Genomic DNA, 26,351 nt, shown 5'->3' with positions numbered 1-26,351 from the left:
GTATTGGGAGGATTTATACCTTATAAATGGTGTCTAGGGGCGACAATGTGAGACTATTAGTTCCGGACTAATTATATTCTTTTACCTTTGCCAAAGTCGTCTGGATAGTTGGGGTAATTATATTCCAAACACCTTATTTGCTGACCACGGACAATTTTACAAGTTAAAGATTAGGACAAGATATTTTTTAAACCTCAAGTAATTTATTTAACTTTTTAATTGCACATAAAATTTTGCAATTAACCTTATCGACTGGCGTCATAAATGTATAGTCAACAGTAAATCACGTCACCTATGTTAAACTGCAACCTAAAGTGATACGTTATTTTTCAAGATTTATTATCTGGTTAGATTAATTAACCATTTATCAGTGGCCATTAATATCTCTGAATAAAAACGGTTCAGTTTGTTACCTTCTGTAATCTGGAAAACAAATAGTTGAAATGTATGTACATTTTTCAACGAGTCTATCAAGATTTTACTATGGCAATTGCGGTTAAATAACTTTTGATGACAATTTTAATATTGTTGATTCAATTAATAATAAATCAATAAATTTAAATTAATTTTAATGTCTGATGTAAGTTTTCTAAAGTCGCTACGTGCTTATGTTATCGTCGATCTTGTTTTAAATTCATATGGTGAATTTATATTCTGTTGTATCTGAATCTCAATATTAATATTAATAAATATTCTAACATATAATTATTATCTTCTTGATGAATTAATCATTACTGAATAAACTGTGAATTGCATAGACGTTATTCCTTGCTTGTTAGAAAAAGAACAAAAAGTTATTCAAGTAATTAGTACTTTAATTTTAATATGAGTTTTATAATATGTATTATTAAATCCATTTTTTAGTCTCTTTTTTTAACCATGGACAAAATGCTGTCAAGGGATGAACAAAAGAGTAAAAACTAAATAACCTTGAAGTCGATCAATAAATTAATTGAAGTTGTTAGAGTCTTATTTTTCATGGAGAACATAAAAGTTAAATTAATATGTGCGATGAATATAGGAATTATTGGTTTAATTTTCTCATTTTTATGGTATGATATTCAAACTCCTTTCAATGATTAAAAAAGCTTCAGTTCCCTTGCTTAATAAAATATTATGATATTGAATGGTTCCCCTTTTTTCATGTAATAACCGTCATATAATGGATGGGGAATCAATATTTAAAAATTTCGAATTTGCCACAATGCCCGTATCCCTTCTTAATACCCCGGGTAATATTTCGTATAAAACGCCCTTTTTGCAAACTTTCCAGTGCAAATAGATAAAAGTTGGACAAAAAAGTCCGAAGCAGTAGTGCTGCACTTGGGTGGCATTATATTTTGTGAACTGTAATATAAGGTTGTTTCAGCAAACTTCTCCTTTTATAGGGGCGTTTAAAGAATAATGGCCGTTAGATATGCTGGCGCAGCGTTGAGTTTACGAAAACGCGATAATATTGAGCCTGTTATATTCATTTTCGTAATATAAATACTTTTTTTAAATTGTTTCTTTAAGGGAAACTGCGACGGGAGCAATTTACAACCAGGAAAGGGAATTGGCCTGAATATTTAGTAGTTTGCTTCTTGATCGTTTGGTTGAAGGTTATATTATGTGGTTTATAAAACCACATTATCATAATTTATTCTTTGGACTTCCTCTTGATTTTCACAGCTAATTTGATATCATTCAATGATTATTCTTGTTTTCCATTTTTAATTACATTTTTATGTAAACTTGTTTTCTTTAGTTTTCTCTGAGATACAGACAGTAACACAAGTAATTGAAACCGCCTTTTCAGAAAGTCACAGTAATATCTTCTTGTTTTACGTCGCACCACACTATTTGTCACGCTTCATGTCAACAACCTTCCAAAACCACAGATCCTGTCTCTTAAACAATTCTGTTATTTTAATGGTCCACATCTTAATTGACGTCGCACAATTTTAATTTAGTAGTTTTCTGATATTTCCATTAATATAAGAGAAGGTAAGGTAAGTGCTGAACAGTGTTTATGAACATCACAGTTACAGGAAATCTAAATAAATGGTATTAATCATAATTAAAGTGCAATAGTCAACGAATTATTCAGACAGTAAATTTAGATTTATTAACCGGATGAGTTGACTCGTCTTATAATTGTTTTCAGGGTTTTGTTAACTTTATGTCCATTCTCCATTACTCTTCATTATTTTCAATTATTTCACATTTTAATGCTTAGACATATTTAGAAAGTTAATTTTACTTCCAAGGTATAAACTGAAAACTAATTATTGTTATGTTAATTGATAAGTTTTAATTAAAGCATATTACGGTACCAGTTGAAGGATATTTACAGCTGAATAAGCTTCTTGATTTGCTTCATAAGTAAACAGTCTAATTAAATGAAATTAGTATAACTAAATTTAGACTGAGTACTATTTTATGCATATTTTCAAACTTTTATTGTTATGAATGAATGTAAAAATTATACTACGAAAACAGTGGACTAAAAGTTTAATTTATAAAAATGAGTATTTGTTAAAAATTTGAATGAAAACGACTCCCAATTGTAAAAGACCAACTCAACCTGGTTTCCGATATTAATTAAGATCTCGTCATTATATTGACACAGCCCCAAGTAAGTAAGCTCACCACCCCGCGAAATGAAAAAAGTCGTCGACGCAGCTACGCGGGTGGTATGACACGACAATTACCCGGTCCCGACCCCTATCTCTTCCATTAAATAATACACGAGCACTTCTTCACTGTAAACAGTGTCGAATGACAGATTTACAACTCGTCTTGTCTGCTCCTGCTCTCCCCTTTTGTTGCGTTCCGGGGGAATGGCTAAAAAATGTCGGCATTCGGGCATTTTGAAGCGCCTGAAACTTCAGTAAAAACATCGCTACGTGATTTATACAAACGGACCGGTATTTCGTTTAGGGTCATTTGTGTATGGGCCGAAATACCGGCGATTCGTATCTGTGGGTTACGTATCACGTTTTCGTGTGCGTGTATCGAATTAATCTCGATGGATTATTTTATTGTGCCCTAATTTCAAACCTACAATACAATACATTGTGTTTAACAAATTTATAATGGTGTTGTTCGATCAGAATCTCTGTGGATGGAATTGTTTGACTCCAGTCATTAAGCAGACATCGCACGATGCCATTTAAAAATTGGAAAATATCATCGTGATCGTAAATCGTGTTTCTCGACCTGATTATTTTGCTACGATGACATTTGGAGTGACCTAAACGCTTCGGATGTGACCTATTCGCAGGACTTTTTTCCGGGAGCAGCGCATAAATGTGCTTTTCGTGACTGGCATTCTCATAAAAACTAGAGGAGGCCTGTTCTTGGCGAAACCCACCATAAATTGGTGTGGCTTGGGTTCGATATTATTGAACAGACTCGTTACATAAATTGTACTAGAAGAACTTGACTTGTTTTTATGTAAAAATCTTTCGAAATGAACATTGAGTCAAAGCATCAAACCGGGCTTATCTTGAGCTTTTGTAAGCGATGACGTTTGATGCAATGATGCAAGCAAGCAAGCAAGCAAGCAAGCAAGCAAAACAGTTAAAGTTTACGTCTCCACCATTCCCCATTCCGTCTCCCGGTTGTGGAAAACATTGAAATCGCTTCCGGAAAATATTCATCCCCGTACTCGTCTGGTGATTGCATACGTGCTCGGTCCTTGCAACATTATAATAATAAAGCAATTCCATAAGATATGACAAAACATTCCGGTTTAATTTATGTGATGGCGCAGAGGAGTTTTGTCTATGCACCAGACCGACTGCAAGAATGCCTGCCTCCTTCGTATGTTATGGCCCACCAAAGACACACAGATTTATGACTCACGACAAAATTAAATTTCAGTAATAAGCTTTGAGGTTGCTCTAATACGCTGTTGTTAAAATTTGTGTTGCAGACTTTTTAAACACAATGACTCATGCCAATGACAAAAAGCAAATATTTCATAATTCAATAATTTTATTTATGTGCTCACTCCAATGTGCATATAATAAATTGTAATTAAATTTTATAAATGTCCTCGACATGTACATACTTGAATAAAAATAGCATTATAAATAAAAGTAATTTAGTGCATGGCGCAAAAAGCAGGGAGTGAAATTAACCAGATATTAATTTTATAAATGACTTCATCTATATGAATGGAGTAAACATTTTAAACAGGTTTCGTAAATATTTGTTTATTCACTTTGTAACTAATGTTATTGTGTGAAGTAATCAAAACTTTTGTCTTATTTATTTTATGTTAAACACCTGTTTTGATTGAAACTGTCGTACTTATCAGGATTTTGATTATTTCTTATAATATTTATTGTATTTTTATCAATTTTCTATGAAGTGGGACTTTTACAGTCTTTGTCATCTCAATTTTCAGAAAGGATCAAATGGTTTTCAATCTGTATATACTTTTATGTTTATGTTTTGATCTGATTTAATGTACCAATTAATAATTCTTTGTTTCTAATGGTAAATTATTTGTGTGCTCCTTAATAAAGGAAAGGATTATAGATAAATAACTTGACGTCAGTTGTTCTGAATATTCCAATATAATTAATTGAATATAATAAATTAGTAATTAATTGTGCATTATAATTAATTACTACCTGATTACACATTTTTTATTTTGTTAGTTAATAAGTTCTCACACAATTCTATTCGCAATGTCTTTATTATAGTGTAAAATAATTAGTGCGTTCAACGATGATATAAGAATCAGCCACCTACGGCTTCTAAGATGTTGGTAATAAACTTTAACTACTCATAAACAACAAGGTAACGTCACATGAGTTAAAACAGTTACAGTTAATGTGTATAATGCAATGCATATTAGTTTCTGTCACACTGAGACTGTTATGTTTATGAAAATTGTTGCAGGAAAGATGTACAATAATTTTAATTACTGTGTGTCTCGGCCTGAGTGTAATAAATCATTGTGTATCGGCGGCGTTTATCTGCAATTTTAATACTAGCGACAGTATCAATTCAAACAGGCCATAAATGCACGCCAAGTGTGAATTCCAAGATAGGCACCTACAACCCACGAATTTGTCAATGTCTTGCGTACCGCCGGAGGCGATTAATAAAAAATGGCGTGCGTGGTGCAGCCACTGCGTGAATTTTAAATATTTCGTTTTAATCGAATAACGAGTGATATAGGCCGGTTGAAAAATGGGGAACATTTTCCTTGCAAGTGTTTTCATGGGCCATATTTGTTTCTAACTAGTAATTGTGGTATTTTTTTTCTTCAGTTATATGCATTTTTTACAGATAGTCTGGCTGATCCAAACTGTAAAGTGGGTAAACAGTTCCTTCAACACTTCCTGATGAAAATAGAATAAGGATGTCAGACTGTTGCTGGTTATTTTCATATAATTTTATAATGTTGTGACTACACAATTACAGAGGTCATCTGGGTTCAGGGAACCTATTCCAACCTGTTTCGGGATGTAATTCCGACTTGTTCCGGAGCATGATTTCTACATGTTCCGGATACCAACTGATATTCAGTATCTTTTAATTTTTTCTTGCTTTAAGGGAAAATGAAAGTGTTGAACATGACAGAATCCCTTAATAACTGTCTATTATTGGATTTCTTGAATACCACATTGTTTATGAATCTTGATTTCTATTTATCGAATAAGTAGTCATAAAATTAATATCTTCAATATTATCCATTATCCTTGACAAGATTTAACTTTATAACATATATTTACTTAAATTGTATACTTATATAAAAAGCAGGAACTATTTTTTATTTACTTTTTTTCCTATTATTTAATAATTTCTCTTTTCCATAATATCCCCTTTTACCGGAGAGAAAATAATAATTTACAAGTAAAATTAATTCATTAAAAAGTATTTTAACGCACCTGACGAAAGTAAAAGTTAATAACACTGTTTGGATACTAAACTCATCCTTAATAATTGCATTAGACCAAATATTTACATCCTATAATTATATTTATTATAAAATTAAAAGATAATTAGGTTAGTTTTATACTCCTACAACGTGTAAAACTTTGCCACTACATGGAACTTCCTTGTTTATGATTTTTACATAAAATTATTGAGCTGTACTGGGGGGCGCTCTAGGGAAATTGCTCTTTTAATCTTCCAGTCGTTCCCTTTCGAACAATAACTACACTTGGCAACTCTGAATGGAATTACGTCATAGTTAATTTAACGCAGTAACCTAATGGGTTTTTCGCCACTTATAAAAAACCATCTTGGAGTTGGGGAAGAAGTGAGAAACCATTGAGAGGATGCGGTACAAAGTGGGCAGGAAGTTTAAAAAATTAAATGTGTAATCAGGTAGTTCGTTTAGGATAAATGCCCAAAATTTATTTACTGTCTACTGTTGTGTGAGTTGCTTTAACAATTTATCTCTTACAAATTGCAAAGGAAAATTGGAAAAAACGTCTGCTTAAAGAAAAGTCTCGTACTTTACCGTATCTACGTATAAATAACTTTAATGGGTTTCTGGGTTGATTATCTCGTGAAACCCAATGCAATTCTCTGGATGTATTTTTACCAGTGTGCCATTAAAAAAAACAAAGCTGTGTTAATTTAAAATACGAGAAAAACAATCGAACGTTAACGTACCCAGTCAACCTTTCAATTGAGTTGAATATTTGCTCTGTTTATTTCCCAACAATAGACGCTGAGCCGTCTCTTTCATGACGTCTATATTCGTCTCTATCCGTTCGTTAATTGCTTTTAATCTCTCGTACAGATTATGTGATAAAGAACTCGGTATCACTTACGTGGATTTCTCTTTTCATATTGTTTCACATGATTATTATAGACAGACAGGTTGAATTGGTAATTGTTTTTTATCAATATCGGACATATTTACATTTATCAGTCACATATTTGATTGAATTTAATTAAAATAATTGGGTTCATCTTATGTTCATAATATTATTGAGGGAGACAGGAAGTTGCCAGTAAAGAATTTTATCAAAATTTTTGGTAAAAATCAGAAAAAGAAACCCCTTCATAATAATTCAGAATTTTAATCCACTAGTCCCATTACTGGCTGTTGATTTCTCTCCTATCCATTAATCTGAAACTCAGATCTCAGTCAGTCAAAATCTTATGATGGATCGTCGAGAAGGAAGACATCGACAGATGACGTCGCAGCGAACGTTTGTAAATTGATCACGTTTCCAGTTTACTCACCTCAGTCTGCATACACAAACGACCATTTGATATTGTGCTGCAGCCTGTGGCCATATGGCGACTGTCCAGTTTTAGTTTGACCTACTTTTATATTCTGTTTCGCCCGGTATTAGCGTATTATTGCACGTATATCCTTCCTGTATGGGTAAATATGTATGGCTGACAGTTATCTATGTGCATTGCCTAAATTTTTCATGTTCTTGCTGTATTTTGTTTGAAGGGTGCTGCATTTTGTACCCTTAATTCATTTTCTATCTACTCAGATGTTCCAAACATCAACTAATTTATTTTGATACAATTACAATTCACAACTATATTCATGCAAAATGAGGAATATTTCCAGAGATGTTACAGCCATCTAAAACGAGTTCTTCCATCCATAAAATACATCTTTTATCCTTTGGACTTGTGTATAGTAACAGCCTTGCCTAGAAAACAGAAAGCTTGCAAAGATCCAAGATATAACGAATCTAGTAATGGCTTTCACGGAAACTAGAGAATAAGACTCGGTGTTGAATTAAAACTTTTCAAAAAAGTAATGAAATTATTCTGAATGGGATTGTTGTTTCATCTTGTATCAGTAGACTGAACCAGAATCAAAATTAAATAATGTGATGCTTTCAAACATAACATAATTAAATTGAGATGTAATTAGTTAACAAACAAAGAAATAAATATAGGTAGCTTGTACAAACAACAAAGGATCAATACTACAAAAACTAGCAATTCATAAAATCTTCCTTCGCCCCAATTCGATTTGATCCAGGGCAGAGTTCGGCGATTAAAGATTTTTTTCTCATTTTCATTTTTTCCCTGCACCACAGTCATCGCTGCGAATGAAAAGAATATCGAATCCATCCATTCGAAAGCCTGCAGTGTTTTTTTTTAAATATACACACGTTTCTGCTCTCCTATTTAGACTGAAGGGTTTTTCTTTTGTGAGCACACACATTTTTGTCCTGCCGTTTTATTGTTGTCGCCTCTATAGAACTCGCTAATAAATGAATTATTAATTAAAGCGCTTTGTTTTGTACCACAGTTAATTCTCCACGGCGAAACTTGGTAATTGGCTTGTAATGTGGTGTCGCAACCATGGTTATAACTGTTTTTTACTTTTCAAACTTGCAATAAACATTTTCAAATGGGAATTAGTTATTCATAATTATATTGTTTCAACTACTGAATCAGATATTGATTTTCACACACAAGAGATTTTATTTTCTAATTTGGATACTTTAATATTAATAATGATAATGAGGTAAATATTAATTTGTATTAAAGGAACTTCTAGTGGTGAATAAAAGCTATTCAAATGAGTAAATTTTTATTTAAATTAGATGCAAAATGAGCATTGTTTGGCGGAGACCATAATAATTGAGCAACGTAAATGTTTGTCATACTAAATATGATTCAATTATCCAGAAAAAGATCGCAATATTTGTGGTGGCATTCAAGCGGGGCTTCAAAAATGTCGGCCAATTTTTTCGAATAAATCTTGGCCGCCAGTGTTCCGACAAAACGCAGGAAATGGGTCAAGTTAATAATGTAGATAAGAGGAATTTTTACGAATTATTGCAAGTATTTCTCTTCCTAAATGGTCCCAAGGTGTAATTTACACAAATTGGAAAATTTTTCTTTCAAAGCTTAAAAAAGTAAAATTCTTTTATTTAATTGGTCAAAGGGTTTTCCATGGCAACACATTTTTGTAAAACTAGAAAGAAAGTTGTTGACAATTTAACAATCTATAGATCGTAGGATGTCGGAATATCATATTTATATGGAAAAATACAAAATATTCATTTTAATACAAGTCGAAAATACCATTGATATTATTTCAAAGGAAGTCGTGCACCAGTGAGCAATCCTTTTGAAAATAGGAAAAGGTTTTATGAGAATTTTTAAAGGATCGAACATCACATCAATTCAAGCAGGAATTAAAAGGAATCAACTGCAAACCAAAGAGGAATTATTTTTATTTTATTCTATCAGTAAATGTTTGATCTAAAAAATATTAAAGGAAAAACTTTGTTTCATTGTGTCAATATAATTTTTATTCCCATAATTAAGAAATTAATTTGTAGTATATGTTGGTGTTTTGCAGCCCTTTACAGTAATAAAATGTTTAATTTATGCGAATCACATTCTATGGTGGCTCTTGGACCCGTATTACTTCCCCAACACGCACAGTTTTGGAGGCAATAATAATAAAACGAAATTAAATTTACTATATATATATATAACTCTGGCACTATAATAATTCTGAGTGCAAATAACAAGACGAAGCTTATATTCCAGACTTCTAGTAACCAACTGTATACAAAGGATAAGGAATATAATTACCATTTTGTGTGGGGTTTATGGATGCTCCACGCAACCCATAATTTAATGGATCCCTATGAAATTATTACCTTTGTAATATGTATGTTTTTGTTGTACAAGCGTGGCTTTCGTGGAGAACTGCAAAAAATCAATTTCGCTTTTTGAAAAATCCTTATAGATTTTATATTTCTTCTATTTTATATGTTTAAAGTTACTTTTAATTTAAAGGTCCTGTTGTGACAGATATTACCCAAAGCACAAAAGGAAACCGAGAAAATTAGTAAAACAATGGCTATACCGTATCTTTAAACGTGGCCAACTTAAATAAATTAATTACTCGACATTGTTTTAATTAATTTTTAAGCGTTCTATATATTTTTACCCCCTGACTTTTTAATTTTAATAAACAGCGTTCTCTTGACTAAAATTGATTGAGCTCTTGTGACGTTATTATTTTGCAAATTTTTATTTCTTCCTGCAGTGTCACCTTAAAGCTCTTCTTTAGATTGATATTAATCAAAGGAGTCAAGGAAACCAGGATAATACGTAGCAATAACTTTAATAAAATTATATCGGAGAAATTAAAATTGGTTGAGATCCCGTAACATTAGAAAGCCAGTTCTTTGCTGATTCATTTAATCCGCAGTTTTTTATGAATGTTTTAGTTTGTTATTAAATAACCATAATCGATAAAACAATTAACATAAATGAATAAATGCAAAATAGTGAAATTGTAGTATTAATAAAAACATCCTAATATGGGATAGAAAGTGCTTGTAGTTTTTTGTGTTTACAAGTGATCTACATTCAATGTAAATCGTCAAAAGTGTAAAACGATGTTAACTTCCTCTTCCTGATCCGTCTGATATTTACACTTGTTCCTGTGACAAAGAAAGTCGAAAATATATGGAATTGTTTTCGATTTTTCGATAGCAAATTAAATCTTAACAATTTGTCTGCCATTTAATCTTTTTTTATTTAAAATGTCACACCATAAAATTAAGAGTATTGACAAGGACAGTCGTGTATTTTGTTATAAATGCAAATGGGGGAAATGTAGCCATGCGTTTTTATTAAACCAAGAAAAAAAACTGGCTGAGAGAATAATGGTGATCATCCCTTATGGTCGGGACATGCGAGTTATTTCTCAAACAATAAGGGTTAGTGACTTTTCCGTGTACACATTTCACGTCTGCTTCTATTTGCCAGTTAGTAATAAATAAAACCACGTTTCGTCTGCACATTTTCCACCAGATCCATAAAAGAATACGAAATGTTGAAGTAAATTTATATGCTGTTTTACAATGATTTCACTCTTTCACTCTTTCACCATCTTACTTCTTATTTATATTTGCTATAACTTGTTACAATTTGTATTAATAATTCTTCTGCAGCGTTAATTGATCGTTTAAGGCACAGCGAGGAAGGAATAGGAATGCAAATCGATTGGCAATAAAGTCCACGCACATTTATCCGTATGCCTTTATTAAACAACTGCTTCCGTTAAGTAACTGACCGTTGGGGCATCTGCATTCTTTCCGTAATGCCTATGAAAGCAAAATTAATTTCAGCATTTCGTTTTCATTCATCGGTTATTAGTTAATCGAGGAGTGTTCACGATTTTCCTTTCTAGCTGGTTTTGCAGGATGCGATGGATGAGATTCCCACGCAATACTCCCATTAAGTCAATACGTAATTATGAAAGCTACCTGCTTGATAGCTCTACGGAATAAATATAAAACTAGCAATTTTTCTCTTGTTTTGAATCAGAGTTCGATGGGGCCTTTGGGAACGCCTCAATATGAACTGATTGATTGGCAAATTTGATAAAAATGGGGACCCGAACTATGGTATATTCAAAGCACGAACAGACTAATCTAAAGTGTGTTGTACGACGCGTTTCCTTTCTTCTGTTGCCACTGCAAAATTGGGGTGCATCTCCTTTCACGGCCGCATTTATGAACCGTCCGTATCTCCCTCCCGGTTTTTTCTTGAGAAATGATACAATTTTACTTTACAATGGAGCCTATTTGTAGAATAGTTTTACACAAGTGTTTTTATATTTGGCCTGCAGCTGTACCTAATAAATCGCTGGTGACCCAAGCCAATTTACCATGTAAGGCAATATTGTAGTACAATCCTTTTTCGTCCCGACACTACGAGAGTTGTTGATTAAACGGGAATCACATTAAATTCCACCACTTAAACTGGATCAAAGTGATTATTACTAAAAACTAAATGTGCTTAATAAACCGTGCTGTGCGATTTGCAACTTTTCCTGCGAAAATCGAAATGTAGCCGAGCCTGTGAAGGGTGAAAATGCGCTTTGAAAAATTCTGATCAAAAGAGGCGATAAGTAGGCTGAATGAAAAAATATTAAGGGCGGCTTCAAAGGACCGGGATCCATTCAAGCAGCAGCGTCTATCTAAAATGTCATCATTGTTTTGTTGGAGATAAGTGACGCGGTTTTAATACGCCGTTTTTAATTTTATATGGTTGTCGGAGTGATGGATAAACTGTGATTTTCGGAGTCGATGACTCACGTTTACAATAAAGGGCCTTGTAGTAAATTATTACAGAAAAACTTTAGCATGTTAGACAAAAAGCTCGATCATTTAAAAGGCAGAACAGTATAATAAAATATTTTTACGGCAATTTATGAATTAGCTCATTTAATATGAAAATTCATTATAAATTAGTTTCAGGTTGGTCTATTTTTGCCTTTTAATTGGCCGCAATTTGCCAATCGAATTTTTTGTCGTTTTAATAATAAATTGTCTCACAAATTCGATTCGTTTTCTAGACTAATTACGAGTAATTTACATTCTATTGATTGTATTAATGACACGCATAAAATCATGTACCCTCGTTAATTTGATTTTACACGATTAGTTTATTTTATCTCAAAAAATATAATGATTTCAATGAATTGTTGATTTAAATGGCAAATTTCTCAGAGTTCTTGTTAAAAATTGAATAATGCAGTCTTAACTTTTTATTTCGGTTAACTTAAAACTCCATAAAGTTAAAAGTTGAAACAAAATTTATAATTAAAATATGAACCTGAATAAGTTTTCTGTAAGTATTAAAAATTATCTGTATTTGAAGTAAATTGTTACCGTGTAATCCACAATGTAATGTTGTATTTTAATTAATAATTATATTTTTTTCAGCTGCAAAGATTTGGATTAGAGCTGAGATGGATGTAATAAGGATAAGTTGCAATTAAGGTTAGTTCATTGTTTTTAAAATTAATTAATATCATTTTTTAAATTACTATTGAGTCAGTATCATAAATTTATTGCAATTAAATTACACATAAATAGGATAAATGTCCACTGCAAAAAATTTATTTTATGCGGAAATGTTTTAATTAATTTTCAAACAACAATAACACATTCATGTTCACTCACATTTCATAAATGATTAAAACAATAAATGTATTTAAGTACTTATAATAAAAAATAAATTATTATTAATAACCTATATAATAAAATGTAATTTTATATAATGGCACACAGATCTGGTGTTACAATAAATCACGTTAACATCAAAAGTGATAATAATTTATAAATTATTTTCATACGCACAAATATGTTATTAAATCGAAACGGAGCCACGTTTTTTGATTTCCCAGTATATCCGGCTCGGTGGTTGATTATCCCTAATTTATATTCACAAGAGAGGTTTGCGGTGGGTAGTTTTCTAGAGTGGCGGGGAGCAAACATTCACCTCCACTCACCTTCGACGTAGAGTACACGCAGACGGCACTAAAAGTTTACGCAAATCATCAGACCGAGAGATATTCACATGTGGGGGATTGTTCCCGTTTGGTCAAAACACAAGTACACTTCTGCTACCTTTCGCTCTCGAATTTTAAAGTATTTTTCGGTTTGATTACTGTTAGTATAGTAAATGTAATTTTTTCATTCTCAAACAATCAATACAAACAATTGTATAACACTAATAAAATGTGTGTAAACGCAAAGCAATTTCTTATCTGTTCAATGTTGCCACACAGAAATATTTTCCCAGAGTCGGGAATGCAAACATAAGAGTGTTCAATTAGAAAAGTCAATATTGGACAATTTAATACGGTAATAACTGTGAAAACCATTTTGTGTGTACAATAAATGGCAGCATATTAAATGTGTACTTACGAAATGCGTCATTTGCATTTATTCGTTTACCCTGTACCGTACAACGTACAACGTTCGCGGCACCACCAAAATAATTGAATAAGTTAAGGTATTACTGCTGCAAACACCATTTTATTGCACCGCTTATGCATAATTCAAGTGGAAATTTAATAACGTTCTTGGGACGAAACACAACTGCAAATTAAAACCCAACACATGTTTTCGAAGCGTCCAGACGCACCGCACCGCACCGCACCGCTATTAATTGTTTGCAATCGATCCCGCAGGACTCTCGAATTCATCTCGATCCTGCTGACATTCTGCAGTTGCTTCTTGCGTCGTGCACGGTTTTCGAACCCTTTTTGGCGCGCACAAAGGCAGGGTTAAGGACCAGACGGACTTATGTGGGGCCCTGCACCCTCCCTGCACCCTACCCCTTTCCATCGTTTCACGGGGGCTTATTACGATGCTACGCAGTCTGCGGAGTTTCGGGCGCACAGTGAAATCTAACCGGAGATCCTGTCGCTTTATTGGATTCATTGCCCAGGATCGTTTGATTTTAGTCTTTTAGTCCCTTAAGATTACGAATGAAGGGATGGATGAACATTATTTGCTGATTACAACAAATGATTCTGGTAAAAGGGTACTAGCAAGTTTTAAGTAACTGTTTATGTGTTTCAAGTCACACATGTACAATAACATGTGTACGTGAGGTCACCAACTTTAGACATAAATCAAAAAGTAAGGCTTTAGAAATTGGTGAATTAAATGAAAGTCTACCATCATTTACTTTTACTTTTACTTTTATCAAGTTTTACTATAAAAGTTTAAAATTATATGTTCCATCACTGTGCAATGGTCTTTTGCATTGTTTTTGATTGGCCGGAGTGGGAACTAGAAAAGCCTCTCTCTGATTGTAAGAGCTCAAACGTAGCCAGGCCAAAGACTGGCATTATTAAGATAAACGAGCGAGGATCTCGGCAATTACATATTTTAGTAAAATTGAAAAAAGTCGATTGATGGTATCATGAAGCTTATACAGCTTATGCATAACAAGCTTTTACTAATGGTCCATTTACCGAGTGAAATGGACCATACTGAATATTTATCAATAATTTAAACTCGCACTGATGCATAATGCCTGTGGAGACTAATAGGCCGAGTGTTAAGTAAATACAGGCTTTATTAAAAGCGAATTATGTTTAGCGTGTTCAGATAATTTATGAGTGAAAGAGTCCGCCATATAAATATTGATACCGGCAGCCGCTCAATAGGTCACCCACCGTTAATGAATGTTTCAATTCCATTTGTGTTTGAGATTTACGCGAGTGAATTATTTTATGACTAAATTTAGAATTGCTGAATCGAAGATTAAAGGTGTGGCGCGGAAATGCGAGATTATACATAAGCAATGAGATGTTGAGTAACGTTTTCTGTTCAGAAGTGGGTACTGTGAATAATTGCGCTTCGGATAATTCAACTGGCGCAAATTATTTTTACTTACCACCTTACAAATTCAGATTTCTTGTTCTGCGGTTTGTGCCCTCTTTTTCTGAGTCAGTACAAAGCAATCTTTTTCATCTGCTTCGTCTAGGAAAATAATTGACACAAGGAGCATCATGAAATAGCTGGAAGAAATATTAAATATTCAAAGTCGTGAAAGTTTTAGATGTCAAAATACGCGTACGTCCCTTAGGTGTACAATTGTGTTTTTCTATAAATATACATAAGGGAATGAAGTAGGTCAATGGCTTCCTGGTACAATTATGTCTCCCTTGGTTACGCTTTATTTTAGCTGCTTCACTTTACTTAAATTTAATTAAAAATCCTTTTGAAATGGGCGACGTTTATGATAAAGTACTGGAATTAACTATTGAACTCGTAATGTCTCTTCCTCTTGTTGTATTATACGAATATTTTTCCATTTATACAACATTTGCCAGTTGAGTGATGAAATATTGCTAATAATTTGCATGATTCATCTATTTCAAGAATCGTTTGCATTTAATAGTTTTAGACTTAATGAAACATAAAGAGTTTAGTAAATTACATCACATCCTCAACTTTAAAACTCCAAATTATTCATCAGTTAATTGATATTGAATTGTTGGGTTACTCACTCAATTCTCTATTTTATTAATTAAACAACACTTCAACTGAATGTCAAATGAATGAATGAATATTCGAATGATTGTACACTTATCGCACCGATTGGTACATTTGTGGATGATCTGATCCCAATATAACTTATGTATAGTGTTACATCCAGGCACTCCGCTTTTACCTTTATATTACACCTGTTTTCATCTATGTGCAGCTCTCAGACGGTTTAGTAAAGCTCTCACTTTGCTCACCTGCATCTCGGGTGTGCATTTCAATGGCTCCAGCTGAGCAATTTCCCTTCAAAGTCGCCGGGAGAAACTTCAGGATTACAACTCTTTGCCGGAATGGAAAGTTAATGCGTTTAACCGTTTCTTTTTACGATCATTGGATGCTTTCAGGCGGGGTTGTGTTTATTTTTTTTTGTGTTTGCGGAACATTGATGCGTTTCAGTTAGTGATTCCTGCCTGATTTCCTGACTATCCATTTTTTTTAACACATTTGAAACAACGGTTCTGCATCTCTGAATGTTGCTTATTCAATTTGGAATAAGTGCCTACGCATATATCACAACTTCAAGGGGGATAAATGGTGTGCAATGCGGATACGCCACAATTGTTGAAAGTGATTGTAGCAGTTTACACCCCACGTTTTTATTTACAGCGTCGTATACTTGAAGGATTTTCATTGCGTGGATTATTTATTAGGTCGTAAATCCGTGTTTCCTCACAATTTGATACTCCGAGAAAATTAAATTGAACTTGGATGCAAAGTTGACATTAATCCGTCCCTTCAATATGGAATATCCGAGGTAAAATTTGTCAACACTCATCAGCATCTGGTCTCATCAATAGGAGCCTTTTATGCGGCAGTTCCCCCAACATGTAAGTTCGCATGGTGTCAATTAGGAGTGGCGCATACTTCGCAAAAGTTTATGAAAACGGCGTCACAATGGGACCTCAGCCACGCCAAACTGTGGACCCCACTTCATTACTTCGCACTCCCGAAACGAGGCTGCTTAATAAAACAATTCGAACGGACGAAACTCCAAAACTCGTCCCAATAAGATAATTTATAAATCAGGGAAACTTCGTCGACTTCGACGGAGCAAATATTTTCTGAAACCGAGATGTGAAAATACTCGTAGAATGTTAATGGAACTGGCGACAAAATGTTTGTTTCATTATTTACGTCGAGCTTCAGTTTGGTGTTATTGCAGTTAATTGCAAGGTTCCAGTTTTCAACAATAGGATCGCTGACACGGAATTGTTGGAGGAGCAATATGTTCGAAAGAAAAAACCTGAGAGGCGGCAATAGTGATTTGATGAGAGGACAATTCGTTTGTCAGACACAATTGTTACCCATTTGTCGGCCTGAACAATACCGATCAATTTACTTACCACTTTTGTTTGGTTTATTCGATCCTCCCCAAATAAATAAATAATTTACTCGATTTATTTACCTTAACTTTACCTGTTACTAGAAGCATGGATGGGGATGTGTGCTTTACGCCAGTCTGTATGACATTATTGTTCTGCTAAATATGGAGCTAATTAATCCATATTCATAGTGGAACAACCTCGTAAATATTAAAGGTTCACAGAAAAGCGATATTAGTAAATGCGTTCTTTAAAACAGTCTGACTGGGCTGGGAAACTCGCTGTAAACAATGCCCGTTCGTAATTTAGCCTCTCCGTTACTTCCATACAAGTATTCGTATAGGTAGGACATTATACGCCGGTGTGTATGGTGTAATAAAATATTAACAGGGCGTGATGTTAGCGACCCCAGACCTAGTTATAGTGGCTATTATCAGTTCACTTTTCCTTATTATGTGGGAAGAGCCTTTAGAATGCATAAGTGAATAAGAACGTTGTTACCAGGCTGTATGTTACTTGCTAAATGCAAGGACTACTTAGCCTTTTCAACACTTACTGAAACTTGCTAATACAAAAGTTTTATATTCTTCCCAGAATGCTTTTTAAACATTCTGGATGGTATGATTAAAAGTGTAGCTATGTTAAGTAACAATTATAAAGGAAATTTATCTAATGGGCCTCTTCGTATTCGAAGCAACAAGCAATTAGACATTATTATTATAATCACTTCACAATTAAGAAAACGATTGTAAATATACAAATAATTATATCAAAAATAAAAGGTATAGTAATTAGTATATACATACAGTAATATACATATTCGCCTGATAATTAGGTCTGGTGGTTGGTATTATATGACAATAAATCTTTAGTAATGCATGGCTTCGGCATATGGTCTCGGCCTTCATAAATAGTGATTTACAGAAAGCCAATTACTACGGTCATCTCATGTCAAATTAATAATTTCCCGTGGAAATGATGGACGTCTAGAAAGCAATATAGAATACTGACAGGTGTACCAGAACAAGATTTATTTAGGAGTATTAATAAGAAGTTCCATTCACTGTACTCGAGGCGACGGTTTTTTACTCAAAAGTGGACCAACTTTTAACAAACGTACTTTGAATCACTATAATCCTTATTTAAAATATATTTTTTCCGGTGTTTCTGCATTTTAACTCACCGTTGTTAATTCGTGAAATGTGACAACTAAAATGAAATGTCCGGTTAAATATTGTGCTTAACACGTTACATTGCAGTGTGCCATTGCTCAGAATGTAAATAATGAAAATTTAAAGCCCAACCAGAAATACGAGATCCGTCTGTACGTGAAACAAAAATTACGCCCTTTTTACAACCACGGTTATGAGTTCTGTCGAGGGAAAATTGAGTACTGAAATCACAAAAGCAGAAGGATAAATGGAAAGTGGAGATTTGTATGAAGTCGGTAAAATGTATTGACCAGATGTGTAAGTTTTTTACTAAATTTCAAATTGTCATAAATTCTCAGAACAGTTTTTTTGGCTTGACTAGGATACAAGCTATTATTATGATTGCAAACGTTCCTAAAATTTATGTGCTCCTTACCGAAGTCTAGTTTCCATAAATTCCAACTAGCACGAAATACGGTCGACTAAAGTTGTATTGACTCACTTTTCACCAAAGTAGACACTGGAAACTTTCTTGGAAATTGCCTCGGACTCCTAACTAAGAGGTCGGGGGAAGTTCCGGACTTAAAACTAGAAGCATCATGGCTTGCATACGTAGCCATGGTGGGACCTTAAATAGGCTTTCGATTGCTTATTGTGCTTAGTGTGAGTTCTTCAAACATCAATTATACAACGAGTGGGATAAGCCACCCAAAAGTTCATTGCCGGAGACGCCGGAGTGAAGATCCCTTTCACAGTTCATAGGCTGGTTTGGAGTTGAGTGGAATAATCTAAATTCTGATAATTTTAATTTTTATTGCACGTATAAGACTGGTAAAATTTATGTCTCACACACAGAACATAAATAAATAAATAATTCAATCTGATTAAACAATACTTTGCTTTTTAATGTGGAAATAACTCATTTCCATGGTACACTTGATAGTTTCCATTTTATTTTAAAACATTTCTGCTGTTCCCGCTGTTACTGCTCCCATTTCTCCATGGATTCGAACGTCAACTTGCTCTCGTGCCTTTGTTGCGAAACGGAGAAAAAATCCTCGTACACAATACTCGCTTTTTATGATGCTGGTTTGCATGATATTACGATAAAAAGAATCACTCCACTTAGACGTATCTTTAAATATAATAGAGGAGAGGCCTCGTAAAAATATATACTCAATTCTCCCTTTCCCTTTTGAATGTTGGTATCTTTTACTGAAAAAATATATTAGTTTACATTAGTGGAATTAAAATAAAACACGTTTTTTAGATTTGTGCCATTTATGGTGGTTTGATTCCTTTCAACCGCTGAGTTCAAATTTTTATTGCTTCAAATCACAAGCTCGTACATATCCTGTAGCAATCCCAACGGTTCCGTGAATCGAGTCTTGATTAGCGCCAATAATCGATTTATTTACTCTTAAATTACATTTATCACCGGCCAGGCCACAATTAATCAATTAGATAGGAAGATTGATTATCCATTAAAACGGACTGAAAAGTGGAATTTGGCAACGAGAACGTTGACCCAACGTACTAACCAAAATTCAGTTGATTCAGTTCATTGTGTTGTGGTAATTAATCTTAAATATTTTACTCATTCCAGGTCATTTAGTAAATGTAAGTAAGTAACTATTTATGGAGCATACAACACACAAAACCAAAATAAATCTGATTTCCTGAAGTCTGGATGGATATCTGAAGTTTTCAGTATTGTTATGGCACCATTTGAATCCATCAATCAAGGAAGCAATTTTTCAATTTCGATCGTGTCCGTTGTGTCAATTTTAAAATCATCACATTCACATCAACCAAACATTTTTTTTTAAATATTCCACATGAAATGTGTCTGACAATGGCATACAATTATCAAGGAAGGCGTACTAATTGGTAATTGATTAAATTACAAAAAATTACTTACAACTATTCATTTAAAAGGGTATAAATAAAAATTTAAATTTTACTTATTTTTATTTCAACAGGAAATAAACTTTTATCTTATCTTGGACATGACTAACGATAATTCTGACAACTATAATGACGTACTGCAAAATTAAATTCTTGGACTTTACTTTGAGCTCTTCATATTTTACTTTCGACACTCTAATTAATAAAATTTATGAGCAGTGTATAAAACCATGAACTGAAATATTCCATCCAACAATTTTGGAACTAAAAATTTGCTCCCTTTCAGATAACTCATCTCGCAGCATTAATCCAGGCCAAGTTTCACATAACATAACTATTCCAACGGCGAAAACTAATTTAGAAACAGACATCCATAAAATGCGATACAGACAATTTGACGTGTAATTCCGCCGTTTTTGTTCGTCTGCAAGTTTGTTGTCAAACGGCCAACGAATGTACTAATTAATTTGAGTGTACTGGAATAAGTGGATGTCTGACTATGTTTAATTGTTTCTGTGTAAATGCTCTAAAGTACGTCGTAAAATGGATACTCTGCGGATGCCGGGCAAGTCCTCACCTTAACTGACTGTTTCTAAAAATAGAAATAAATAGAACCTCTCGAACAATTTTATTTATTTTCAATTGGTTAATTATAATTATACCAACGTGCCGATCGTATGAGATACGAAGATCCATGACACACTACAACTGTACTTTTGTTAGACAATTAGGATGTTGTTAAACAGGTTTAGCTTGTTGACGTTGTGTGGAGCAGTATAAAAGTTATTGTTGATCGATCATTCAATGCATGTGTAATTAAGGGGTTTTAAATTATAACGTTCAATGAATTAAATCAATTCTGATGACTGAATCTAACTACTTTATTTATTTCATATGAAATATTCACAAAATGAATATTTTTTAACATGGTTTTTATTATTTCTGGCATTCAATCGAAATTGCATGGATATAAAAGAATTAAAAACAACAGGTTAATACGTTTATAAAATTGTCATGACAGAAAAATTGTACATTAAACTAAAATATACACTAAAATATTTGATAAGTTAAGTTGTTCTGCCTTCCAATAATTTATGGGTCAATTAAAAATTAGACAGTAAATTGATCAATTTCTTAATCAATTTAATGTTTCTAAGTTGGACAACAAATAATGAATAATACAAAATATTTTCTCAAAGGTTAATGAAAAATAAACAAAATTTCAAAATGAAAAATAAATTTGCATACTTGTTTTACTAGTGCACGTGTAATAATCACTTTTGTTGGCGTGTGGTTAATATTTATTTTTAGAGTTCTTCGAACCACATATAATTGACTTTTATGAGTGAATATTTATTTTTACAGACTGTTAGAATTTTGAATGAATGTTTAAACATGCATTGGTTATGTTCGATGTTTATTAATAGCTCTCATGTGCCGGCAAACTTTAAACCAAAAGTCACAACATATTTTTTAAACGACATTCCCCTGAATTTATCACCCAGTAAAGACAGTTAATCTATATATAGGAAGTGATTAAATAGTGAAGATGAGGAAAACTATTATCAACTGACACAATTCATTAAATCTTATGTTTACAATGGGTGTGTTTTTCAAAATATGAAATTTACTTAAATAGTATAATAAGAGAAACTTTTAAAAACTGACATTAATAAATTTTATTTTAATTCGAAACCACCACGACTACACAAAAGTGATAAAATTGCAAATTATAAACTTTCATATTCGTTATTGGTTCGAAAGTTTTTGAATTATTAATACTTATTGTCAATGCAATTACATAATTAGATTAACTTGTCTACTGACAATAGAAATCCATATATGTATGTGGTGATAGTTGTGTCATAACATTTTAATAATTAAAATATATCAATAATAATCCATAAATTGTTCTTCCTAGTTTCGAAATAATGACAATGAATATTTTTGATTTATTACAATTTGTGCAAGTAAAAATGGCAATGCCAACAGATCACTGCATTCGGTTATCTTGTTCAATAAACTCAATTTCCATAAGACACATGACACTATTTTCCACGAAAGCCAATGATGAATCGGTGCAATCAGCATTACACAATCATCGATGGCAATAAAACAATAAAACGCAACACCAGTTTGCCAGCTCTTGCACCTCAATATTTCTTGTGCTATCAACGATCTTCAGACCAGTTTTTCATCTGCGACCGAACAATGTGGGTCACACATGAAATAAATCGCCAGTGTAATGTCTTCTCTATGACCGGCAGCGCCGTAGAAATGGCATTACATATAAGCTATTGCTTGCTGGAGTATATTCCATAATCTGTGACATTATTATTATTATTATATTACGTTGTTCCTTAAAATTGTGGTATATTGCCAGGAAGAGTTAAGTCGGCCGAGTAACCGGTTTATGTGGCTTCCTACACTTCACCACTTGTATTTTATATAAGAATACTTGTTTTGTTTTGTGCATTTAACAATATTCGCATTTGCCTTTCTCTAGAATATATCAAATTAGAGATGCATTAAGGTTTTTATTGCTTTCTCATACTTTGTTTTACTTTTACTACTCATCCTAATCTTCTATTAATACCTATTTGGAAGGATAAAATAATTCAAAGGTCCTAAATTTGCCCAACGAAACATTTTATTTTGTAAAAATGGCTGATTACCACGCGCATTCAGTTCTGCACGTATATATAGTATATGTATATATGGTTAATGCACATCGACTTTGCGCAACCCCGCGCATATAAATACCGTTCACTCACCATGGACAGTCAGTTCCCCTTTAGAAGTTTTGGAGCGAACATGTAAAGTGATTCCATTGGAGTTCTGCTTTCCATGGTCCTGATCATCTCACTCCTCAGAGGTAGGTCATACCCCTATTCAGAGGCTTCCCAGGGCTGGGTCCTCGGCGAAGAGATATTTATTCCCCAGGTCCTGGGGGACCCTCTGAAGAAGGTTCCCCTATGGAGATGGCGTCCATGCCCCGGGTCCTGGGGGACCCTCTGAAGAAGGACCTCTATGGAGATGGTGCCCATGCCCCAGGTCCTGGGGGACCCTCTGAAGAAGGTTCCCCTATGGAGATGGTGTCCATGCCCCAGGTCCTGGGGGACCCTCTGAAGAAGGTTCCCCTATGGAGATGGCGTCCATGCCCCGGGTCCTGGGGGACCCTCTGAAGAAGGTACCCCTATGGAGATGGCGTCCATGCCCCGGGTCCTGGGGGACCCTCTGAAGAAGGTACCCCTATGGAGATGGTGCCCATGCCCCAGGTCCTGGGGGACCCTCTGAAGAAGGTTCCCCTATGGAGATGGCGTCCATGCCCCGGGTCCTGGGGGACATCTCTGAAGAAGGTTCCCACTACGGAGATGGTGTCCATGCCCAGGTCCTGGGGCAGGACGTACCTACTCTTCGCGAATTAGGAAATCGTAACCTATACGCCATTGGTAGGCGTCGTTTATTGCCCCATTTTGCTGCTTATACTATTCATAAGGGAAGAAACAGATTCCGTCTTGAAGTACATATATGAGAAACTAGTTTCATTAATTAGTTTTCTGAAAACAGAAAATTGAATTGTATCTTATAATTAGAATTAGGAATATACAAATGAATGTACAAATGAAGTTGGAGAATCACGATTAAAATAACATTGAGTTTCGATGGAAATCGAATATCAATTTCCACACTTTCCATTGTTCCTCGATTATTCCGTTCCAATGTTAAATTTAATATAACTCAGAATCGTACCGGTGTTAATGGATCTCCGTGAGATTTATGCGGAATACATGCCTATATCTATAACACAATTACGAGGATTAAGTGAAATACATAAACGTTCAGTTTTAGCTTCGAATGGAATTCATGCATTTAAATCCTACCAGTTACAATCGACCGAAACCTCCCTCAATACAATATATAAGGGATTTTCCGCTTAAATTTTCTGTGTTGTTGTCAACATTTTGTTAATTTACGTTTGTAATAAATATTGGATTTAAATATTATGGATTGTGTCGAAACTTACGTGTGAATTATTGAAGATGCAATCTGGTCATGTCTGAATATTTCTGTTCATTGGCACTGGGGACTGTCTAATGAGCACTTCAAAACTTCACTTTAATTATTTTAGGCAGTCTCGTTAAAACGAATGACCATTAAACTGCAACGCTACGATATGAAAAACAAATTATCTTCATTTGTGAATTACATTTTTAATTTTATTAAACACTACAGTTTAATGAGTTAAATTGTCTATTGTAGCCATACATTTAATCTAATGGCTCACAATGTTACGTTAAGTTTTTAATACAATCGTATAAATAACCTTTAGAGGTTATCTAGCAGGTTTTATTAGGGATATAAAAAGTTACTGATTGAAAATTTTCCTTGCACATAGAAGAAGTAAAATTACTTCTTAATCTGTTTTGTGGACAATTATAAGAGAAAGGTACGACGACACAGTTACCATACACCTACACATAATGTACATTTAAATTGTTATAGAGAGCCTGAAAATCGTATAAACCAGTAAATTAAACTTCCCGAAGTGGTGCTTTTTAATTAAAACTTGAAATTTCCAGAGATCTCATACAAAAAAGCAATTACGAAAAACAACATTCTAAAAGTTTTATTTGGTCAAGATTAAAAAAAAATAAAGGTAATTGCTGAGAAGTGATAAACTTGCCCGCATTCGAAGTAAGTAAAAATAGTGTAGGTAACCTGAGGCCAGTCTGTTTTTCGTTTCTTCAACTTCTCAAGTTTACTAACGAACTGTTTTTTCTTTACTTTCACTCAACTTTCCAACGTTAAATTTAAAGGTTTGTCTTCGCTATCCTCCAGGGTTTTACGACCTCTTTAAATTCCTCGCTTTTATGACGACTTCTGCTCGTTGCATCCAAAACTTTAAAACTGATACATCCACGTAAAATAAAGACTACGGAGGAAATTGTAGTTTTCACGCTTCTCACTCTTTGAATAAATTATACCAGTTCTACCTTTATGAAAAAAGTTAATACAAAGAATGTATAAATAGTTTAATAATTTAAAATTTAATTTTGAATGTTATTAACTCTCCACTTTTATGTGACTTCATCGCGACAATGTCGGTGAACTTAATTAAACATATTTTTATGTAAAACTATATCTTATGAAGAGTTTTATGTGAAAATTTTAAACACTTATATAAGGTCATAAAGTTGCGCTCTAGAAATTTCCAATTAACTGAGCAATAAAATATTGTTGCGAGTCCAATCGATGTTTGTAAACAGCAAATGATTGGTTAGGGCTTCTTTTGATGTGTTGACGAGTTGCAACTTTCCGAATTAATTATATGGAGTAGAAACTTATAGTGCGGCTTTAAATTCCTCACTAACTTTACCGCAAAGAAAATTCTCAACGAGATCAACTACGAACATTCCGCAGCATTTCCTCATAAATTCGATCATTTGTATTCATATGACGCTTTGTCTCAGTTGATTAAATATTTTCAAAAAGGAAAAATGAAACCAACTAGTAACGAATTGTGTGTGGTTCCAAAAAAATCACATTTTCTTTGAGATAAACGACATAAAACAGTGTAAATTGAGCTAACCTTGACTTGAAGGTAAAAAGCCGGTTTAATTCCAGATAATTATCATATGGTTTAATGGTGACCACCCTTTGTCATTCAACCCTAATGTTCTTAGCACCCCATTTTTTAAAATCACTAACCCCCTACAAAACAGGTCTTTATTTTTCTTTGTGTCTGTCCGCTCGCTCCATTTAGACCGAAGTTGGCAAGCCGTTTCGTCAGTCACTTTTTGAACGGTCGTGCATATTTCAGAGTTACGCGGAAAGCAACTAATGTTTTTTCCGCATTTTTCGTTGTGAAAAATGTGAGCTTTGAACAAATGAATATGGATGTGGTGTGTTATGTACATATCTTATTGGATTATACAACCCTTGAACAGCTTTTTGTCGGGAATTTCAAGGTAAAAGGTTTGCCATAATTTTGAATAAGGAAAACAATTTGTTGTGTGCTTTAATTTATATACTTGAGGAGTTTTCAACTAAATTCCACGATATCAGTTTTGTTAATGTGTTTCTAGTTTTAAAAACAATATATTTTCCAATATCTATTTGTCACATATATCTTCTTAATTTAGGGACTA

At 33.6% G+C, this 26,351-nt stretch overlaps 1 protein-coding gene across 3 annotated transcripts in view; it reads left to right on the top strand.

The window, feature by feature from the left end:
* The window catches only part of LOC109594264 (uncharacterized), a 107,083-nt gene that overhangs the window by 10,170 nt on the left and 70,562 nt on the right, over positions 1-26,351 (top strand). For 2 of the 3 annotated variants that reach the window (XM_049966889.1, XM_049966886.1), the window contains exon 2: positions 12,696-12,752. The exons of the other annotated variant lie outside the window; for it this stretch is intronic. The gene's annotated coding sequence lies outside the window, so the exon portion shown is untranslated. The remainder of the gene's footprint in view (positions 1-12,695; positions 12,753-26,351) is intronic. 3 annotated transcript variants of the gene reach the window in all.

The sequence above is a fragment of the Aethina tumida genome, chromosome 4 (assembly GCF_024364675.1).
Source record: "Aethina tumida isolate Nest 87 chromosome 4, icAetTumi1.1, whole genome shotgun sequence".
Classification (NCBI taxonomy): Eukaryota; Metazoa; Arthropoda; class Insecta; order Coleoptera; family Nitidulidae; genus Aethina; species Aethina tumida.
This window is presented reverse-complemented; position numbering and strand designations above follow the sequence as displayed.